This window comes from Mesoplodon densirostris, chromosome 4 (genome assembly GCF_025265405.1).
Source record: "Mesoplodon densirostris isolate mMesDen1 chromosome 4, mMesDen1 primary haplotype, whole genome shotgun sequence".
Taxonomy (NCBI): Eukaryota; Metazoa; Chordata; class Mammalia; order Artiodactyla; family Ziphiidae; genus Mesoplodon; species Mesoplodon densirostris.
Window position 1 is genome coordinate 39,252,316 of NC_082664.1, and position 13,885 is coordinate 39,266,200.

General features: G+C 39.3%; 1 protein-coding gene across 1 annotated transcript in view; it reads right to left on the reverse strand.

The window, feature by feature from the left end:
• Positions 1-13,885, reverse strand: part of SYNE2 (spectrin repeat containing nuclear envelope protein 2) — a 345,609-nt gene that overhangs the window by 286,658 nt on the left and 45,066 nt on the right. The gene's annotated exons all lie outside the window — the stretch shown is intronic.

Genomic DNA, 13,885 nt, shown 5'->3' on the forward strand with positions numbered 1-13,885 from the left:
TGAATTATTTTCCTACGCCCTTATTTTTCCACCTACACGTTTCTTTCTCTACCCCTACTTTGACTCTTAAGGAATCCTTCTAATAAGAGTAATTCTTACTGAGCAACTCTTTAAAAGTACTGCTTCGTGTATGTGTATGCCACTATTAGCATTCTGGGGGCTGAGAATAAATCATTGTCTTCTCCCATACAGATGATGACTTCCTTAGCAAAATGAACTTAACCAAGTACATAAAAACATAAAATGTATCAGGGGATGGATAGAGGAATGGATAAGTGTACAGACACGTGATCAACAAAGTATAGCAAAACAATAATGGCAGAATCTGTGTGTTGAATATGTGTGTTCACTGTTAAATCCTTTAACTTTGCTGTATATTAGAAATTCTTCATAATAAAATGTTGGGGGTGGGGAGAGACTAAAAAATATATAAACCTGAGACCAAGAGCTAGATACAATCAGTCATATCCAATAGACCACTTAAAAAAAATGCAAAGAACAAAAATCATTAAACATCTAATGCTAGAGCCAGACTTCGAAAATCTTTCAATCCTGTCTTCCCACTCTGTTTATCATCCAAAACTTCTTTATCATCTCTCCCATGGATCACTGTTGTTAAATAAAGATTTTACCTACCAAATAAACTATGTTTATTAATTAATATGTTTATCAATTAATAATTAGTTTTATCCTCTGAAGTAAGATGAATCAGAGCCTGCCTGAGGTAACATTGTTCCTATACAGAGTTGATACAATTCTAATCAAAATAAAAAGCTTCTTGTTCGTTCAATGAGCCTGTGCAGCCTTCTGATTGATAAAGGTACAAATGTCCTCAGTTGTTGGTGGACTAAAGACCTCCACTACTCATTCCCATGCTGAGAGCTCCTGAACCCAAAGTGAAGGCAAAGCACTTCTTCATGATGACAGGGAGAAAAACTGAATTCCAGAATTAATTTCCTAATGGCACCCACTATTCCATGCCAGGGCTATTAAATAAAAGGATAATAATGATAGTAGCAAACACTTATATAGCACTTACTATATATAGGTACTGTTCTAAGCATGAGTTAGGTATCATAATTATCCCATATTTGAAAAGACAAAACTGAAACGCACAAATGTCATATACCATTGTCTAAGGACACATAGCTAATAAATGATGGAGCTAAGATTTGAACCCAGGTGGTTTGGGTTTCTAGAGTCCATGCTCTTAGCCAATACAGGTTGGTACCTCACAGAGCCAGCCAGAGCTAGCTAAAACTTAGCCAGATTTTATTAATTCCTTCTTTTACTCATTTACTCAGCAAGCATTTATATATGCTATATGCTGTTCTCAAGGAATTCAATCTTCTGAGAATGACAGATAAACACATATTGAGTGAAATCTTCAAAGAAACGTATGTAGAAGGCGTTATGGAAGCACAGGAGAAGGCATGTCCTATCGCTTGAATCTGGAGATAGATGTGATTAGAGGAGTGTACTTAACATAAAACAGCATCTCCTTCCAAAGAGTCCTGTAAGCATTATGCGGGTAATACCTTGAATTTAATAAGAATGTCTCTGAGAGCCACTCATTGCCATTCAATATTAAATAAATATAAGTTATCAAATGTAGGGGAAAGAACTTAAAATAAAAACAGAATAATATGCAAAAATTTGATAACCAGAGAATCAAGAAACGTTCCTGGACTAGACTGGCATGTGGAATCCACTATATTCTGTATTAAAGTCGTAGAAAAAAATTTAGTATTTGTAAAAAAAAAAAAGTCTAGACCTTAAAATAACTTATGTGTCTCAGAGGTTTCTGTTTTTAACAGTGAAAATTTATTAACAAACAAGTCAGTAAAATGTAATATTGTTTTATTTACTTAAGAATTTCCTAGAGCTTCTAAAAAATGTAAATCAAAAGTAAAACCAAAAAAAAAAAGTAAAACCAGGGAATTCCCTGGTGGTCTAGCAGTTAAGACTCCGGGCTTTCACTGCCAAGGGCCCAGGTTTGATCCGTGGTCTGGGAACTAAGATCCTGCAAGCTGTGCAGTGCAGCCAAAAAACTAAAAAAAAAAAAAAAGTAAAACCAAGCTATGAAGACTGAATCAACTGCAAGTGTTGGATTATTGATCCCAATACTGTCTTAGTACAATTATTTATCAAAACATGCTACAGAGGTCATGAAGATCTGACTGAAGACAACGTATGATGACATTTCCAACATAATTGTTTTTGGTGAGAAACAGTTGACATCTCCAGAGAGGAATTTACTTGCTAAGTAGGGCTCATGAAAAACTGGAACACAGTAGAGAAGACAAGCTTTGAGAGACTTCTCAGGATCTTAACTGAGAAGCTAGAAAGAATATGAGCAAGGAAGGCAGAAAGAGGAATGAGGCTTGGCCAGGGGCTCAATGAGTCAGTCACAAGGGTCTATCAACCAAATCCTGAGGGCCATCCTATCATTTGCCTTCCAACTCCCCTGTGGGGAGCATGAGGGCTGCCTGCCCAAGTGGAATCACAGCACAGACAAGCCCCTCTTCCCAGGCGGTCCGCATCACCTTACTTTGCCTTTTCAAATAAAAGTTATGTACAATTATGTAACATCAGGGTTCAGAATGAAAATAATAGATCATCTTCAGACACATACAAAAGATTAGGTAAAGAATTAATGCAGTGGCATTAAAGATTCGAAGAGCAAGTAGAATCATGTGGAACTGTGTTTTTAAAATCCATGTAAATTAATACACATGCTTTTATAAATGGCATAAGCTATTTTGATAAAGATAAACCACAACTGTGGTTTGCTAATGCAATACATCTTAATATGTGTCTGGTTTCTCTAAAACCTCAAAACACTAGAGTATTTCCCTTTTAAAAGAAATCTTGGCATATACTTTGGATTATTATGATTAGAATTTTTACAACTCAAAAGTGAAATTTGAATAGAGATCATTTCTAATGAGTGGAATTATTAGTGATTTTTATTTTTTCCTTTTGCTTACCTTCATTTTTAAAGTTTCAAATGATGAATGCCTATTTCTGCTGCAATAAGAAAAACATTTTTGCTTTTATTTTGGTGAAATGACAACAAATGGGGAATAAGGTATTATTTAGTTCAGGGTCAGTTCTCCAATCCATATGCTATGGAAACTGTATACCTATAGCTGTATAATGAGAAAAATACTCTCTTGACACAAATAAAATATTAGAAAACTTCTCTGGGTTTGCCAGAAATTTTTAGAAAGGACTCCTAAAAGCCTTTTCGGTAGCTCAAGAGGTCTCACTTTCTCATTAGTAGATCGTTTGTTAATGAGCCCTGCTGTTCTAACAGCACTGAAAAAAGCACTGTCAATGGGGAGAAAGGGACTTCTATGTCACCTTCAAAATTTGATCGGAAGGTGTATGTACCATAGCAGGACATGTTAAACACATTTAGGTAGTTCTTTAACAGAGTGGTTTAAATATTACCATTTTCCCTGGCGTAAATTCCCTGTTCTTTCTTCTGTTCTTCAGCTGTACCACGTTATTTACAGTCGAGCTAGGAATTCTAAAGGATCTCCCTTCTGTCTGTTAAGTTATAGAGCTTGTCATCGCAACTGACAAGTTGTTAACTCTGATCTGCCTCCAAGCTCACAGAAGAAAGCTGGTGACACACTTGCCATAATAAGCTTCTCCATCTTTTTCCCATTAACTTTTCCTGACTGTTATTACTTATGTTTCATCATCACTTGACCAGAAGCAATTGGTGTAAATTCCCAGATCCATTGGTTTTTAAGATCCACTCTTCTATCTCCTTTTAGGCAATTTATTTTTCTAATAATCACCACAAAATGCCACAACAATCAATCCTAACTATTCACCACACTTTTGGAACACAAACACGTAGCAATTCTCTGGATATGATATTGCTACACTTGCTACCTCACAACAAAGCAGTGTCACTCCCCAGCCAACCCCAACTGTACTGCTAAACCACCCACTTCAACCATGATAACAGCATTTTAAGTAAATGTAACCACTTCCCTAAAAGAGCTTTCTGTTGGCCTTGACCAAGTCCCAAATTCTCTGAACTGCAGTGTCCACAGCTATAGAAAGGGATACATATCTTACACGGATTTCAGTGAAGCACATGAAACTGAAAACTACAGTAGCAACTAACATTTATTGCTGTGCTTACTATAGTAGATGTACTACAGTATATAAATTGTATTTACTATAATCTGTGAAATGAATTCATCAGGATTATCCCATTTCTTAATCAGCAGTAAAAATTAAAAGCTAATCACAATATTAAAACGTAGAGTGTAAAAACTTAAGGATAAAAACTTCCAAAGCCACAAAACTGGATGTTAATAAATCAGCACAAATCTAGAAAGCATGCACTCAGGAAGTAATTACTTTTAATTTTCATCAGCTCATTTTAACCTAGAAATTCTGCCCTTGCACCCACACTCCAATTTTTAAAGCTCATAATACCCCCAGCAAAAGTTCCCTGCCTTCATTACTACCACGTCACCAGTCTCCCAAAAAACCTAGAGAGATCTTTAAGTTACTAGTACTGGCAATGGTTTGGGGGCTTTTCCCCATATATATCTCTTCATTCCTTCTGCCCGTGACCCAATTACTTTGTCCCTAAATTGCTACCAAAGGTTCCTGGCTTTCCTATTAACTCTAGCTTCTCCACCCCTATCTTTAAAGAATCCCAGAGAGGTCTGGGATTGGTGGCAAGAGATACTACAGAAGTTGAGGATGAGACAGAGGTCTGAGTGTGCTGAAGATCAGGACCGATAGCAAGACTTTAGACAAGTATACACCTCAACAGGGGGACCCCTAGCCCTCACCAACCCCACCTTCTCCACAAGCACTGGAGCCAGACGCATGCCCCGATCCCTTGCTCCACCCACAGGTGGGATTTCAGAGGATGCTTTTCTGGAGAAAGTAAAGCCCCTAGAAAAGACCTCTAGAGATTGATATTTGGGATTCCTCAATAGAAAAGTCAGTTCCATGCCAAATCACCCAGCTGTGAAATTCCACTGATTGGCTTTTTCGTTCCTCACTCTTGAATATGATTGGACAGTCAAAGATGACGAGACATTAAGGAGAGCCTCCAAGAATGAAAGGAAGAGATCAAAACAAACACAAAAGAGGAACCCCGAGGAACCAACAAACATAGGAAAGGAAAGAAAAAGAAAAAATGAAACTGATAATTGAAATGTTTTAGAAACGACACCATAAGGTGAACTCTATTTTAAAGCTTATAAAAGAATTCACCATATCAATTACAAACAGAATCAACATTTCTTCCATTTTACACCTTCACATGACAATGCACTATATAACAAGAGATATATTTTAAAGTTTTGTTCTGCATGCTGCTAACACATTTCACTAGCTTTTTCTTTAACCATTGGATTTTTAACAATATCAAAGCAAAAAGTCATATTCTATTGGACACAATTAATTTTGGAAAGCCCTTGTAAAATCAGACTTCGTCTTGTTTATAAATATCCACGCCCACCATAAGCTGAAATGGAAAGCAAAATGAAAGACAACTACCTTGGCAGGAATGAATGCTGAAAGGTTTTAATCGTAGCCCTCAGAACAAGCAAGCACTACCATTTGTTCTATTTCTTCCAAAAGACAAAAGTCAATTCCATCCTCAGTGATACAATGGTAATACTACACAGAAACTCAGTATGAATTCACAATTCCACATGGATCTGAAAATTACCAAGGCAATTTTCCTTTTGAGGATTACAAAGTCTACAGAGTTAGTAATAGTGAAATGGGCAGCCACAGCAGAGTTCTGAGCAGAGGAGAGATATAATTTGACTTATGTTTCAAAATTATCATTTGGACTGATGTGTGGGAACAACACATGGGACAAGGAATGAAGCAGGGAGACTAATTAAAAGGTTATCACAGAATGGATGGACAGAGGGATAGACAGATGGGTAATACATGAGAAAGCAAGCATGGTAAAATGTTAAGGGTGGAATCTAGGTGTTGAGAACACAGCTATTTGTGTAAAATTCTTTCAACTTTGTTGTATATTTTACAATTTTCATAATAAAATGCCGGGAGGAAAAGGTTATTACAGTAATCCAGGTGATGATGGCTGGGACCAGGGCTGCAGAACTAGAAGGAGTAAGTGGTCAGTGGTCAGATTCTGAATATACGTTGGAGATGGTACCAACAAGGCTTCCTGACTGATTCGATGTCATCTGTCATAGGAGAAAGAGAAGAATAAAAAATAACTCCTAAATTTTTGACGTAAACAACAGGAAGGATGGAGAAGCCATGAATTGAGCCAGAGAAGGCTGCAGGTGGAACAGGTTTGAGGGCAAAGCAGGAGTCCAGGTTTGACATTTCAGATGTACATCAGACATCAGTTCTGAAGCCAGGTAACTTGTGCATACTCCACTTTTTTTTCAAAGTAAATGCTTCATGTCCAAACTAAGCCAACAGGATCAAGTCAGAACCAGGAGGATGGAATTTGGCAAGGCAATAAGATAGGAACAGGGCACTATGAAAAAATATTTAAGTGTTGTATTTTAAAAGATCAAAAAAAGAGTTAGAAAATAAAATAAGGACATCTCCCATAAACAAAAGGGAGAAAAACAGAAAAGAAAGATAAAACTTAAAGCCCAATCCAGTGGATCTAACATCCAAATGAGAAAACAGAGGGAGAAAATTATCACAGAATTAATACAGTGGCTGGAGAAGATGGCAGAAGAATAGGACGCGGAGATCACCTTCCTCCCCACAGATACACCAGAAATACATCTACACGTGGAACAACTCCTACAGAACACCTACTGAACGCTGGCAGAAGACCTCAGACCTCCCAAAAGGCAAGAAACTCCCCACGTACCTGGGTAGGACAAAAGAAACAAGAATAAACAGAGACAAAAGAATAGGGACGGGACCTGCACCAGTGGGAGGGAGCTGTGAAGGAGGAAAGGTTTCCACATAGTAGAAGCCCCTTCGCGGGCGGAGACTGCGGGTGGCGGAGCGGGGAAGCTTCAGAGCCACGGAGGAGAGCGCAGCAACAGGGGTGCGGAGGGCAAAGCGGAGAGATTCCCGCACAGAGAATCGGTGCCGACCAGCACTCACCAGCCCAAGAGGCTTGTCTGCTCACCCGCCGGGGATGGGCGGGGGCTGGGAGCTGAGGCTCGGGCTTCGGTTGGATCCCAGGGAGAGGGCTGGGGTTGACGGCGTGAACACAGCCTGAAGGGGCTAGTACGCCACGGCTAGCCAGGAGGGAGTGCAGCAAAATGTCTGGAGATGCCGAAGAGGCAAGAGACTTTTTCTTGACTCTTTGTTTCCTGCTGCGCAAGGAGAGGGGATTAAGAGCGCTGCTTAAACGAGCTCCAGAGACGGGCGAGAGCCGCGGCTATCAGCGCGGACACCAGAGACGTGCATGAGACGCTAAGGCTGCTGCTGCCGCCACCAAGAAGCCTGTGTGCGAGCACAGGTCACTCTCCACACCTCCCCTCCCGCGAGCCTGCGCAGCCCGCCACTGCCAGGGTCCCGTGATCCAGGGACAACTTCCCCGGGAGAACGCACGGTGCACCTCAGGATGGTGCAACGTCACGCCAGCCTCTGCAGCCGCAGGCTCGCCCCGCATCCCTACGCCTCCCTCCCCCAGGCCTGAGTGAGCCAGAGCCCCCGAATCAGCTGCTCCTTTAACCCCGTCCTGTCTGAGAGAAGAACAGATGCCCTCAGGTGACCTACACGCAGAGGCGGGGCCAAATCCAAAGCTGAACCCCGGAAGCTGTGCGAGCAGAGGATTAAACCTCCACAATCAACTTGATGTAACCTGAATAGACAACAAATCATCCCAAATTGAGGAGGGAGACTTTGGAAGCAAGATATATTATTTTTTCCCCTTTTCCTCTTTTTGTGAGGGTGTATGTATATGCTTCTGTGTGAGATTTTGGATGTATAGCTTTGCTTTCACTATTTGTCCTAGGGTTCTGACCGTCTGTTTTTTTATTTTTTAAACTTAAAAAAACTTTTTTTCTTAATAATTTTTTTACTTTAATAACTATTTTATTTTATCTTACTTTATTTTATTTAATCCTTTCTCTTTCTTTCTTTCTTTCTATTTTTTCTCACTTTTATTCTGAGCCATGTGGAGGACAGGCTCTTGGTGTTCCCACCAGGCGTCAGGGCTGTGCCACTGAGGTGGGAGAGCCAACTTCAGGACACTGGTCCACAAGAGACCTCCCAGCTCCACGTAATATCAAACGGCGAAAATCTCCCAGAGATCTCCATCTCAACACCAACACCCAGCTTAACTCAACAACCAGCAAGCTACAGTGCTGCACACCCTATGCCAAACAACTAGCAAGACAGGAACACAACCCCACCCATTAGCAGAGAGGCTGCCTAAAATTGTAATAAGGCCACAGACACCCCAAAACACACCACCAGATGTGGACCTGCCCACCAGAAAGACAAGATCCAGCCTCATCCACCAGAACACAGGCCCTAGTCCCCTCCACCAGGAAACCCACTGAACCAACCTTAGCCACTGGGGACAGACACCAAAAACAACGGGAACAACGAACCTGCAGCCTGTGAAAAGGAGACCCCAACCACAGTAACATAAGCAAAATGAGAAGACAGAAAAACACACAGACGAAGGAGCAGATAAAGGAGCAAGGTAAAAACCCACCAGACCTAACAAATGAAGAGGAAATAGGCAGTCTACCTGAAAAAGAAGTCAGAATAATGATAGTAAAGATGATCCAAAATCTTGGAAATAGAATACAGAAAATGCAAGAAACATTTAACAAGGACCTAGAAGAACTAAAGAGGAAACAAGCAACGATGAACAACACAATAAGTGAAATTTAAAATACTCTAGAAGGGATCAATAGCAGAATAACTGAGGCAGAAAACGTATAAGTGACCTGGAAGATAAAATCGTGGAAATAACTGCTGCAGAGCAGAATAAAGAAAAAAGAATGAAAAGAATTGAAAACAGTCTCAGAGACCTCTGGGACAACATTAAACGCACCAACATTCGAATTATAGGGGTCACAGAAGAAGAAGAGAAAAAGAAAGGGACTGAGAAAATACTTGAAGAGATTATAGTTGAAAACTTCCCTAATATGGGAAAGGAAATAGTTAATCAAGTCCAGGAAGGACAGAGAATCCCATACAGGATAAATCCAAGGAGAAACACGCCAAGACACATATTAATCAAACTATCAAAAATTAAATACAAAGGATACATATTAAAAGCAGCAAGGGAAAAACAACAAATAACACACAAGGGGATCCCCATAAAGTTAACAGCTGATCTTTCAGCAGAAACTCTTCAAGCCAGAAGGGAGTGGCAGGACATACTTAAAGTGCTGAAGGAGAAAAACCTACAACCAAGATTAGTCTACCCAGCAAGGATCTCATTCAGATTTGATGGAGAAAGTAACACCTTTACAGACAAGCAAAAGCTGAGAGAGTTCAGCACCACCAAACCAGCTTTACAACAAATGCTAAAGGAACTTCTCTAGGCAAGAAACACAAGAGAAGGAAAAGACCTACAATAACAAACCCAAAAATTAAGAAAATGGGAATAGGAACATACATATCGATAATTACCTTAAATATAAATGGTTAAATGCTCCCACCAAAAGACAAAGACTGGGGCTTCCCTGGTGGAGCAGTGGTTGAGAGTCCACCTGCCGATGCAGGGGACATGGATTCATGCCCCGGTCTGGGAAGATCCCACATGCCACGGAGCAGCTGGGCCCGTGAGCCATGGCCACTGAGCCTGCGCGTCCGGAGCCTGTGTTCCGCAACGGGAGAGGCCACAGCAGTGAGAGGCCCGCGTACCACCAAAAAAAAAAAAAAAAGACAAAGACTGGCTGAATGGATACAAAAACAAGACCCGTATATATGCTGTCTACAAGAGACCCACTTCAGACCTAGGGACACATACAGACTGAAAATGAGGGGATGGAAAAAGATATATCATGCAAATGGAAATCAGAAGAAAGCTGGAGTAGCAATTCTCATATCAGATAAAATAGACTTTAAAATAAAGACTATTACAAGAGACAAAGAAGGACACTACATAATGATCAAGGGATCGATCCAAGAAGAACACATAACAATTGTAAATATTTATGCACCCAACACAGGAGCACCTCAATACATAAGGCAAATACTAACAGCCATAAAAGGGGAAACCGACAGTAACACGTTCATAGTAGGGCACTTTAACACCCCACTTTCACCAATGGACAGATCATGCAAAATGAAAATAAATAAGGAAACACAAGCTTTAAATGATACATTAAACAAGATGGACTTAATTGATATTTATAGGACATTCCATTCAAAAACAACAGAATACTCATTTTTCTCAAGTGCTCATGGAACATTCTCCAGAATACATCATATCTTGGGTCACAAATCTAGCCTTGGTAAATTTAAGAAAATTGAAATCGTATCAAGTATCTTTTCTGACCACAACGCTATGAGACTAGATATCAATTACAGGAAAAGATCTGTAAAAAATACAAACACATGGAGGCTAAACAATACACTACCTAATAACGAAGTGATCACTGAAGAAATCAAAGAGGAAATCAAAAATTACCTAGAAACAAATGACAATGGAGACACGATGACCCGAAACCTATGGGATGCAGCAAAAGCTGTTCTAAGAGGGAAGTTTATAGCAATACAATCCTACCTTAAGAAACAGGAAACATCTCAAATAAACAAACTAAACTTGCACCTAAAGCAATTAGAGAAAGAAGAAAAAAAAAAAAACCCCAAAGTTAGCAGAAGGAAAGAAGTCATAAATATCAGATCAGAAATAAATGAAAAAGAAATGAAGGAAATGATAGCAAAGATCAATAAAACTAAAAGCTGGTTCTTTGAGAAGATAAACAAAATTGATAAACCACTAGCCAGACTCATCAGGAAAACAAGGGAGAAGACTCAAATCAGTAGAATTAGAAATGAAAAAGGAGAAGTAACAACTGACACTGCAGAAATACAAAGGATCATGAGAGATTACTACAAGCAACTCTATGCCAATAAAATGGACAACCTGGAAGAAATGGACACAGTCTTAGAAATGCACAACCTGCCAAGACTGAAGCAGGAAGAAATAGAAAATATGAACAGACCAATCACAAGCACTGAAATTGGAACTGTGATTAAAAATTTTCCAACAAACAAAAGCCCAGGACCAGATGGCTTCACAGGCGAATTCTATCAAACATTTAGAGAAGAACTAACACCTATCCTCAAACTCTTCCAAAATATAGCAGAGGGAGGAACACTCCCAAACTCATTCAATGAGGCCACCATCACCCTGATACCAAAAGCAGACAAAGATGTCACAAAGAAACAAAACAGGCCAATATCACTGATGAACACAGATGCAAAAATCCTCAACAAGTACTAGCAAACAGAATCCAACAGCACATTAAAAGGATCATATACCATGATCAAGTGGGGTTTATTCCAGGAATGCAAGGATTCTTCAATATATGCAAATCAATCAACATGATACACCATATTAACAAACTGAAGGAGAAAAACCATATGATCATCTCAATAGATGCAAAGAAAGCTTTCGACAAAATTCAACACCCATTTATGATAAAAACCCTGCAGAAAGTAGGCATAGAGGGAACTTTCCTCAACATAATAAAGGCCATATATGACAATCCCACAGCCAACATCGTCCTCAATGGTGAAAAACTGAAACCATTTCCACTAAGATCAGGAACAAGACAAGGTTGCCCACTCTCACCATTCTTATTCAACATAGTTTTGGAAGTTCTAGCCCCAGCAATCAGAGAAGAAAAAGAAATAAAAGGAATCCAAATTGGAAAAGAAGAAGTAAAGCTGTCACTCTTTGCAGATGACATGATACTATACAGAGAGAATCCTAAAGATGCTACCAGAAAAGTACTAGAGCTAATCAATGAATTTGGTAAAGTAGCAAGATAAAAAATTAATGCACAGAAATCTCTGGCATTCTTATACACTAATGATGAAAAATCTGTAAGTGAAATTAAGAAAACACTCCCATTTACCATTGTAACAAAAAGAATAAAATATCTAGGAATAAACCTACCTACGGAGACAAAAGACCTGTATGAAGAAAATTATAAGACATTGATAAAAGAAATTAAAGATGATACAAATAGATGGAGAGACATACCATGTTCTTGGATTGGAAGAATCAACATTGTGAAAATGACTCTACTACTCAAAGCAATCTACAGATTCAATGCAATCCGTATCAAACTACCACTGGTATTTTTCACAGAACTAGAACAAAAAATTTCACAATTTGTATGGAAACACAAAAGACCCTGAATAGCCAAAGCAATCGAGAACGAAAAATGGAGCTGGAGGAATCAGGCTCCCTGGCTTCAGACTCTACTACAAAGCTACAGTAATCAAGACAGTATGGTACTGGCACAAAAACAGAAATATGGAGAAAAGACAGCCTCTTCAATAAGTGGTGCTGGGAAAACTGGACAGGTACATGTAAAAGTATGAAATTAGAACACTCCCTAACACCATACACAAAAATAAACTCAAAATGGATTAAAGACCTAAATGTAAGGCCAGACACCATAAAACTCTTAGAGGAAAACATAGGCAGAACACTCTATGACATAAATCACAGCAAGATCCTTTTTGACCTACCTCCTAGAGAAATGGAAATAAAAACAAAAATAAGCAAATGGGACCTAATGAAACTTAAAAGCTTTTGCATAGCAAAGGAAACCATACACAAGACCAAAAGACAACCCTCAGAATGGGAGAAAATATTTGCAAATGAAGCAACTGACAAAGGATTAATCTCCAAAACTTACAAGCAGCTCATGGAGCTCAATAACAAAAAAACAAACAACCCAATCCAAAAATGGGCAGAAGACCTAAATAGACATTTTTCCAAAGATATACAGGTTGCCAACAAACACATGAAAGAATGCTCAACATCATTAATCATTAGAGAAATGCAAATCAAAACTACAATGAGATATTATCTCACACCAGTCAGAATGGCCATCATCAAAAAATCGAGAAACAGTAAATGCTGGAGAGGGTGTGGAGAAAAGGGAACACTCTTGCATTGCTGGTGGGAATGTAAATTGATACAGCCACTATGGAGAAGAGTATGGAGGTTCCTTAGAAAACTACAAATAGAACTACCATACGACCCAGCAATCCCACTACTGGGCATATACCCTGAGAAAACCATAATTCAAAAAGAGTCATGTACCAAAATGTTCATTGCAGCTCTATTTACAATAGCCAGGAGATGGAAGCAACCTAAGTGTCCATCATCGGATGAATGGATAAAGAAGATGTGGCACATATATACAATGGAATATTACTCAGCCATAAAAAGAAATGAAATTGAATTATTTGTAGTGAGGTGGATGGACCTAGAGTGTGTCATACAGAGTGAAGCAAGTCAGAAAGAGAAAAAGAAATACCGTATGCTAACACATATATATGGAATCTAAGAGAAAAAAAGAACGGTCATGAAGAACCTAGGGGTAAGACGGGAATAAAGACACAGACCTACTAGAGAATGGACTTGAGGATATGGAGAGGGGGAAGGGTAAGCTGTGACAAAGTGAGAGAGTGGCATGGACATATATACACTACCAAACGTAAAATAGCTAGTGGGAAGCAGCCGCATAGCACAGGGAGATCAGCTCGGTGCTTTGTGACCACCTAGAGTGGTGGGATAGGGAGGGTGGGAGGGAGGGAGACGCAAGAGGGAAGAGATACGGGAACATATGTATATGTATAACTGATTCACTTTGTTATAAAGCAGAAACTAACACATCATTGTAAAGCAATTATACTCCAATAAAGTTTTTAAAAAAAGAATACA